The sequence below is a fragment of the Saccopteryx bilineata genome, chromosome 5, assembly GCF_036850765.1.
Source record: "Saccopteryx bilineata isolate mSacBil1 chromosome 5, mSacBil1_pri_phased_curated, whole genome shotgun sequence".
NCBI classification, from domain to species: Eukaryota; Metazoa; Chordata; class Mammalia; order Chiroptera; family Emballonuridae; genus Saccopteryx; species Saccopteryx bilineata.
In genome coordinates, this window is record NC_089494.1 from 59,922,204 (window position 1) to 59,931,372 (window position 9,169).

Below are 9,169 nucleotides of genomic sequence, written 5' to 3' on the forward strand. Positions count from 1 at the left end.
CATTGACCTGGAAATGCTGAGGTTGCCGGTTCAAAACCCTGGGCTTGCCTGGTCAAGGCACATATGGGAGTTGATGCTTCCAGCTTCTCCCCCCCCCCTTCTCTCTCTCTCTGTCTCTCCTCTCTCTCTGTCTCTCTCTCCTCTCTAAAGTGAATAAATAAAAATAAATAGGCCCTGGCCGGTTGGCTCAGCGGTAGAGCATCGGCCTGGCGTGCAGGGGACCCTGGTTCGATTCCCGGCCAGGGCACATAGGAGAAGCGCCCATTTGCTTCTCCATCTCCCCCCCTCCTTCCTCTCTGTCTCTCTCTTCCCCTCCTGCAGCCAAGGCTCCATTGGAGCAAAGATGGCCCCCGGCGCTGGGGATGGCTCCTTGGCCTCTTCCCCAGGCGCTAGAGTGGCTCTGGTCGCGGCAGAGCAACGCCCCGGAGGGGCAGAGCATGGCCCCCTGGTGGGCAGAGCGTCCCCCCTGGTGGGCGTGCCGGGTGGATCCCGGTCGGGCGCATGCGGGAGTCTGTCTGACTGTCTCTCCCCATTTCCAGCTTCAGAAAAATACAAAAAAATAAATAAATATAAATAAATAAATAAATAAAAATTTGCCTGACCTGTGGTGGCGCAGTGGATAAAGCATCAACCTGGAAATGCTGAGGTTGCCGGTTCAAAACCCTGGGCTTGCCTGGTCAAGGCACATATGGGAGTTGATGCTTCCAGCTCCTCCCCCCTTCTCTCTCTCTGTCTCTCCTCTCTCTCTCTCTCTCTCTCTCTCTCTGTCTCTGTCTCTCTCTGTCTCTCTCTCTCCTCTCTAAAATGAATAAATAAATTAAAAAAAGAAATGTTTACCTGAAACCTGTGTACTCTTATTGATCAATGTTACCCCGTTATGTTTAATTTTTTAAGTAAAATTTTTTAAAAAGACTATTCTCTGACCATAATGATATCAAACTAGAATTTAATAATAGAAAGACAACATGAAAATCTCTAAATACTTGGAAATAAAACAACACATTTCCAAAAATGTATGAGTGAAAAATGAAATCTAAAAAAAAAAAAATGATTAAATTCATAGAACTAAATTGAAAGTGAAAATACAAGATAATAAATTCATGGGATGTAGCTAAAGCAGTTCTGAGAGAAAAACATGTTTATATCAGAAAAGTGAAAGGTCTCAAACCAATAATCTAAGCTACTATCCCAAGAAATTAGGAAAAGAAGATCAAAGTAAACTTAAAGCAAGAAAGGAAATAATAAAGAGAAGAAAGTAAAATTGAAATCACAAAAACAATAGAGAAAAGGAATTAAAAAACTTTTTTAATCAAAGCAATAAAGTTAATAAACTAGCAAGACTGATGAGGACAAAAGAGAGAAGACACAAATCACTCATATCAGGAATGAAGCAGATTTCAATGCAGTTGCTAAAACCATTAAAATGATAATAAGGAGGTACTACAAACAATTTAACACTCATAAATTTGATAATGTAGAAATAATGGATCAACCACACCAGAAAATTAAAATTACCAAATCTTAACTAGGATGAAATAGATTATCTAAATAGTCCTATAACCATTAAGGAAATTAAAATCATAATTTAGAAATTCTCCCCCAACCCCTACATTATCTGGACTTAGATAATTTCACTGGAAAATTCAACCAGACAGTTGAAAAAAATTAACACTAATTTTGCACACTCTTTTTCAGTGAAAAGAACAGGAAGGAACAATTCTTTCTATGAGGCCAGTATTACTCAAACATCAAAATCAAACAAACAGCCCAGAAAAGGAACCTATAAACAAATATCGCTCATGAAATTAGACACACACACACACACACACAAAAATATCTCCCAAAAAAAGTTAGCAAATCAAAGTCAGTAATACATAAAAAGAATTATGTACCACAACAAAACAAGACTTATTTTAGATATCAAGGCTGATCCATTACTCAGAAAGCAAACAATGTAATCCAAGAAATCAACAAGCTAAAGAAGAAAAAGTCACATAATCATTTCAACTGATGAAGGAAAAGCATTTGACAAAATTCAACACTCATTCATGACAAAAAAAAATAACTTTCAGCAAACTAGAAATAGAGAACTTTCGCAACTTGATATGAGCATCTACAAAAAACCTGAAGTTAGTATTATTCTTAATGGTGAAAAAATTGAATGCCTTTTGCACTAAAACTGGGTACAGGTAAAGATAGCCTATGTTACTGCTCTCATTCAACATAATTAACTCAAAAAGACTACGGTCTTAGATAGAAAAATAATAAAGCTTTTAGGGGAAAAAAGAGGAAATTTGGGGGACATAGAGCTAGAAGAAGAGTTCCTAACCTTCATACCAAAAGCCCAATCCATAAAAAGAAAATATGTTAAATTGCACTATATCACAGTTTTTAAACTTTGCTCTGCAAAAGATCCTGTTTAGAGGATAAAAAGTAAAGCTACAGACTGGGAGAAAATATACTGCTCATAAAAATTAGGAGATATTTCAAAAATGAATATGAAGCTATAAAGTATCCCTTAATATTTGTGAGCAGTGTATTGACAAATGACATATCTGAAGGACTCTCAAAACTTAACCATAAAAATCAAACAATTCAGTAGAAAATAAGCAAAAGACATGAATCAACATTTCACCAAGGACAAAATACAGATGGCATATAAGCACATACCACGATGTTAAAAATCAACCACTATTAGGAAAATTTTAATTAAAACCACAGTAAGATATCACTACACATACCTATCAGAATAACTGACTAAATAAAAACAGTGGCCAAAAACAATTTTAAAATGATACAACCATCCTGGAATAGTTTGCAGTATTAAAAAAAAAAAAAACCCAACTAAATATACAACTGCTATATGACCCAATAATTGTATTGTTGGGCATTTATCCAGGAGAAATATAAACTTGTGTTCACACAAAAACCTGTACAAGAATGTTTATAACAACATTATTTATAATCGTAAAAAATTGGAAACTATCCAGATGTCCTTCCATGAGTGAATGGTTAAGACAACTGTGGGACTTACTTATCATGAAATACTACTTAGCCATTAAAAAGAAACAAACTATTGATTCATGCAACAACCTGGATGAATCTCAGAGAATTATACTGAAGTTTTTTTTAAAGGAATAAAATTGAAATAAAGTAATTGGGATGCAAAGCAGATTAGTGATTGTCAGTGGTTAAAAACAGCAGGGGTGCAACTAGAGAAATAACACAAGGGAGCCTCATGGTGATGAAACAGTTCTGTGTCTTGATTATGATGGTGGTGACACAAATCTATGCATATAATGATATTACATAGAACGACACACACACACACACACGCATAACTGAGTGCATGTAAAACTGCTGAAACTTGAATTAGCTCTTTGGATTGTACCAATGCCACTTTGCTGGTTTTAACATTGTACGCTAGTTTTACAAGACGTTAGCATTTGAAGAATCTGGGTGACAGGTACATAGGGCATCCCTGTACATTTGTTTAATGAAACTTCTTATGAATTTATAATTATTTCAAAATAAAAAATTAGAGACAATAAACCCAATTATTTTCACAAAAGATGAGGCACTTAGGAGAGTTAAGCTGGGGGAGGGGAGGTTAGGTGGGGTCTTTCACGTTTTACTTTATACACTTCTATAATTGGTTGAGGTAAATATATAACAAATTATAGATTCCCAAAGGGGGGGGGGCGGAATGGGAAAAGATACATGGATTTCTTGTTAAATAGATCTGAGGCAGAGCTTAAGAATTTGCATTTCTGCCTGACCAGGCATTGGAGCAGTGAATAGAGTGTCAGACTGCAACACGGAGGACCCAGGTCTGAAACCCCAAAGTCACCAGCTTGAGCGGGGGCTCATCTGGTTTGAGCAAGGCTTACCAGCTTGAGCTCAAGGTCGCTGGCTTGAACAAGCGGTCACTTGGTCTGGGTCTGCTGTCGCCCCCACCCCCAGTCAAGGCACATATGAGAAAACAATCAATGAACAACTAAGGTGCTCCAACAGAATTGAGGCTTCTCATCTCTCTCCCTTCCTGTCTGTCCCTTTCTCTGTTTCTCTCTGTCTCTATCACAAAAAAAAAAAAAAAGAATTTGCATTTCTAATCAGTTCCAAGGTGAGGCTGGAACCCACACTTTGAGAACCACAGGGTAAAGGAACCAGTAAATTCATTCAGTCTTTGCTAATTTAGTTTTATATAAAAGGGCTCCTAATCTAGTGGTTAAATAATTGCAAAAAATAATCTGAGCTATTATTTCACAGAGGCCACTTCTCTCAAATATACAAATATAGACAGAGAGTTCATATCAAATGTTTTCCAACTCAAACAAATGGCTACTAACCTGGTCCTAGAAAGAAAATAAATAAGTTAATTTAAATTTAAATTCAATATAATCGGCTTATAAAAGGAAATATCCTCATCTAATCTGTATCATAAAATAAATCAATTCTTCTGAAACTTTAGATAAAAGCAGCCTTTGAGAAAACCTTCTGCTCACCTTGAGCTTGGTAAGCCAGAGCCGTGTATTTTTATATCAACCACCCACAGGAGGGACACCCACCCTCTCATAGAGTAGAAGCCAAGTGTAGCTCAGTAAATAAAATGTTACTTTCGTTTTCAGTTTCTTTCTCAGTCACATTTCATGCCTTCTTCTCAGAATGTTTATCACCAGCAAGAGTCATATTTCTGTTTGAGTCTGGCAAGTGACTCCCTGCTGCACAGGCAGGGGAGAAGCCCCATAAATCAGCGCCCTGTACTCCTCATGCTGCCTTCCCAGCCAGGGGTGGACTCTTGAATATTCTTCAAAGCTAAGGGCTTCAGAGCAGCACTCTAAACAATAAAGATCCAATTACTCAGAGCTGGGTGGCATCAGAAATACCCCAAATCCCCAAGTTAGAGGAACTCTGAAGGGCTGTGAATAGTTTAGTTGGCTTCCAAGAGCCCTGACTAGTGCTGACCCTGTAAGTTCAGGGACAACACACCTCCCTGCGATGCCAGCCTTCTCAGACATAAGCTAAAGGTATCCACTGGGCCACCAGGAGAGGCAAATAAAGTACAAAATCATGGGTCTGTAATTATCAGTGAAAAAATTATGACAATTCAACATAAGGAAGTTCAGCATGTCTGCAGCACTCTTACTCTTAAAAGTAACACAATTTGGAGCACGAACAAATTCTTCCAAATATTTCTAACTTCTTATGATTCAACATCTGTTCCTCGGAAGGGTAGCATTGGCATCGCCTGTGAGCTTCTGCAAACAGACTCTGCAGACCCACCCAGACCTGCGCAGTCAGATTCTGCAAGGTAACGAGAGCCCAGCGGACTCGTGGGCACACTGACGTTTGAGCGGCTCTTGGGCTAAGGTAGCACATACCTGTCAATTACAGAGCGGAAGCTGCTGGGGAAGGGGAGCGCGGATATGGAGGCTGGATCTCATGAGTGATTGGGTCGCCCCCACAAACCCTGCAAGACCGCACTGGAGGAGTAAATCGTGTTGAGTTCAGGCCTGAGCAATCAGGAACATTGCTGTAATCTGTGACACTCTGTCCTCATAAAATGCCCTTGAAAGGCTACAGAGCTTTGAGACTCAGTCTTAATTCAAACCTCATATATCCCCAGGGAAGCACTATTTCAACTCCACTTAGCATTCCCTAATTGAATGTCTATTTCCAAAATAACTGGGAATTTGATAGTTTTCAGAGGTTTATTATTAGGGAAATTTTGTAATAACTAAATTTAATACCAGGTGAGGTACTCTGGAGAGGTGGTGAAATTCATCAGTCATTACAATTGTTGCTTGTTTTTTTCTTTGCTTTCAAACCTCTAGTTATTATCAATGGAATCACAGGAATTGACCATGAAGAAAGGCTGAGGTCTCCACAGAGACCGCATTGGAGTTGGTGCATTCTATCCATCTGAGTTTGGTGGTGTTGGGAAGTTTCTTGCTGTCTTACATTGCATGAACTTTTATGCAAAACAGTAGCTTTGTGATAATCATAGTAACCATAAATACATTTAGAATAATTGTGTTTTACAGTTTCAGCACTTGGTTTGAAATATTTTGTCTAATTACACAAATATTTTTAAAATATTGTATATATTAAATGATGATTCTAATATACAATTAAGGTAACCTGGAAATATCATCTCATGAATAACTATTGTATAAAACATTGGAGGAGCTTTTCTTATTTATCAAAGAGAATTTGAAGGCCTCTAATTGCTTAGGACTTTGCAAGAAGCCATAGTCACATGGACACAGGCTTGGGAATAAGCAGCATAAGAGCAGTTGTATTTATGAGGTCTTCAAAGTAGACATCAAAGAGAAGGAAGAGCCTAGGGTTGAGCCTCCAAGAACTCTCCTTTGGAAACCAGAGAAGAAAGAAAATCAAGCAAGCCTAACAGAGGACAATCGAAGAGTTAGGAAAATGGACATTTCTACTTAAACCTGGTAGATTTCACAGATTCTCTTACTCTTAGTCCCTTCCAAATCACGGAAGGGATAATCAAATGATTTTTAAAAAGCATTCATTTAAAAGGATTAAAAGAAGAGATGGTGCCCTGTCTGGATGGCTCAGTTGGTTAGAGCATCCTCCCAAAGCACAGAGGTTGCTGGTTTGATCCCTGGTCAGGGCACCTACAGGAACAGATTGATGTTCCTCTCTCTCTAAAATCAATAAAATAAACATTTAAAAAATAAAATAAAATAAGGAGATTATTTTTAAAAAGAGAGAGAAAAAGTGGAGAGATGATGATAATAAAAATGTAGGAGCTTGGAAAGCAGAAGGAGAAGTCCTAACTGTGTCAGCAGCCTGAGTAAACAGAACCTGAAGCCAGCAGTGGAGAAAACTGGGGAGAAAATATATTGGCACCACAGAACTCCGACAAGCTCAGGAATTAGAGGCACTTGATAACTCTAGAGGTGGGCTGCAGTGAACTAAAAACAATAGGAGAGTTAAAATACTATATATTCTATAGCAGTTTTATACAACAGATCTTCTTCTTCAGCAAGGTTAGATAATACCCTACCCCGAATCTGGCAGTATTCTAAAGATCCGTTCTCTAGAAAAGTTGACTTTGGACACAGGAATACATATTACTTCTGAGCATAGGATTGCGTACTAAAACCAGAAGGACTAAGTGAAAATCTATTGTACATAGTGAAGAGTGCTGTTCCCCAACTGAATTCCAAGGAGAGTGGGAGCCTGGCTTATCTCTCTCAGGCAAAATTCCTCTCTGAACAAAACTGACTAAGCTAAAAAAAAAAACAAACCCAAAAAACAAAACAAACAGTTAAGCTCTCCCTAATGTAAAGATGCAGTCAGTTCTAATAGTGAAGACTAGTGTTCATCCAGCACTGACTCAGGCATGCACACACACACGCACACAGACCTTCCAGATCACATGGTAGAAACTCACTCTTACAAACCAGCGTTCCAAGATCATTAGACATTTAAGAAACATTTCTACCATGAAAGACAAAAGGGAGAAGGAAGAAAGAGAGGGAGAAAGGGAGGGAAGAAAGGTGGGAGGTAGAAAGGAACAGGAAGGAAGTAAGGAAGGAAGGGAGGGATGAAAGGAAGGAGAAAGAGAGGGAAGAAGGGAGGGAGGGTGGGAGGACCAGATTTGGAGAAAACAGGTACACGTAAGAACAGAAGAAAATATTTAAAAATTAGTAAAATCCTCAAAAGTATAGGTTATTTTGAAAGACATATTCAAAAAACAGTAAAGACTTCTTAGAAATTATAACCACTGAAATGCTGGGAAAACAATAGAATGGTTGGAAAATAAAGCTGAGGACAATTCTAAAAAAGATAAATGTGTGACCATGGAAGAAATAAGATGAAAATTTATATAATTTGTTTAGAAAGTCCAGCTTTTGATTATAACAGCTTAGCAAAGAATGTAAGGAAAGAGATGAAAAGAAAACCATTGAAGAAAAACACTAGAATAGGACACACGGAAGAGAAAGAAAGACATGAGCTTTTGTATTAAGGGGGCTCATGTACCCAATATAGTAAACGGAGTAAGATTGATTACAAAGCTCATAATCATGAGATCCTGGAAACATGAGGAAATCCTGGAATGCTGATGTGAGGCTGCATACAAAGGATGGCATAGGAAGTCTTAATGGCAAAATTGGAAATGGGAAAACTATGGAGCAATGCCTTCAAAATATTTGCACACTCAAAAGTTATTTGCATACTGGAATTCTATTCTCAGTCAAACTATTAGTCAAATATAAGGATAACATAAAAAAAATGTTTTTGGGCCCTGGCCAGTTGGCTCAGTGGTAGAGCGTTGACCTGGCATGCAGGAGTCCTGGGTTCGATTCCCGGCCAGGGCATACAGGAGAAGCGCCCATCTGCTTCTCCACCTGTCCCCCTCTCCTTCCTCTCTGTCTCTCTCTTCCCCTCCCGCAGCCAAGGCTCCATTGGAGCAAAGTTGGCCGGGGCGCTGAGGATGGCTCTGTGGCCTCTGCCTAAGGCACTGAAATGGCTCTGGTTGCAGCAGAGTGATGCCCCAGATGGGCAGAGCATCACCCCCTGGTGGACATGCCGGGTGGATCCCAGTCGGGCGCATGCGGAAGTCTGTCTGACTGCCTCCCCATTTCCAACTTCAGAAAAATAAAAAAATAAAAAATAAAGGTTTTGGCAATGCAAAGACAAAAGGTGATCTCCTCTGCATTTTTTAAGTGGGAAGCTAACACTTCCCAAAGAAGAGATAAAACAAGAAAGAGGAAGATTTGGCATGCAGGAAACAAAGGATCCAGCACTGAGAAGACAAAGGAAATCTACATGATGACAGTGAGGGACCGAGGCAGAAAAGGGATTCTGGAGAGATGGATCTAAGAAAAAGCTAAGTGATTTGTTTGTCATCAGAAAAATTCAACTTTGTCTAAGATACAGGATTAAACTAGAACAAAATCAGAAAACTAAACAATGAAAACAATAAAGAGAGTTATTAATTTCAGGGGAAACAACAAAGTAGATAGTAAAAGAAATGCTGTCATACCATATGGCTTAGCGGTAAAGATGTGCTTAGTCATCAAATTTAAATATCGACCTAACTAAAATGAGTGAAGATGTCTAAAGAAAGAAAGGGTAGAAAAACCAAACTTGGTAAGTAAAGGTAAGAAACTAATAGATAATAGCTAAAGCT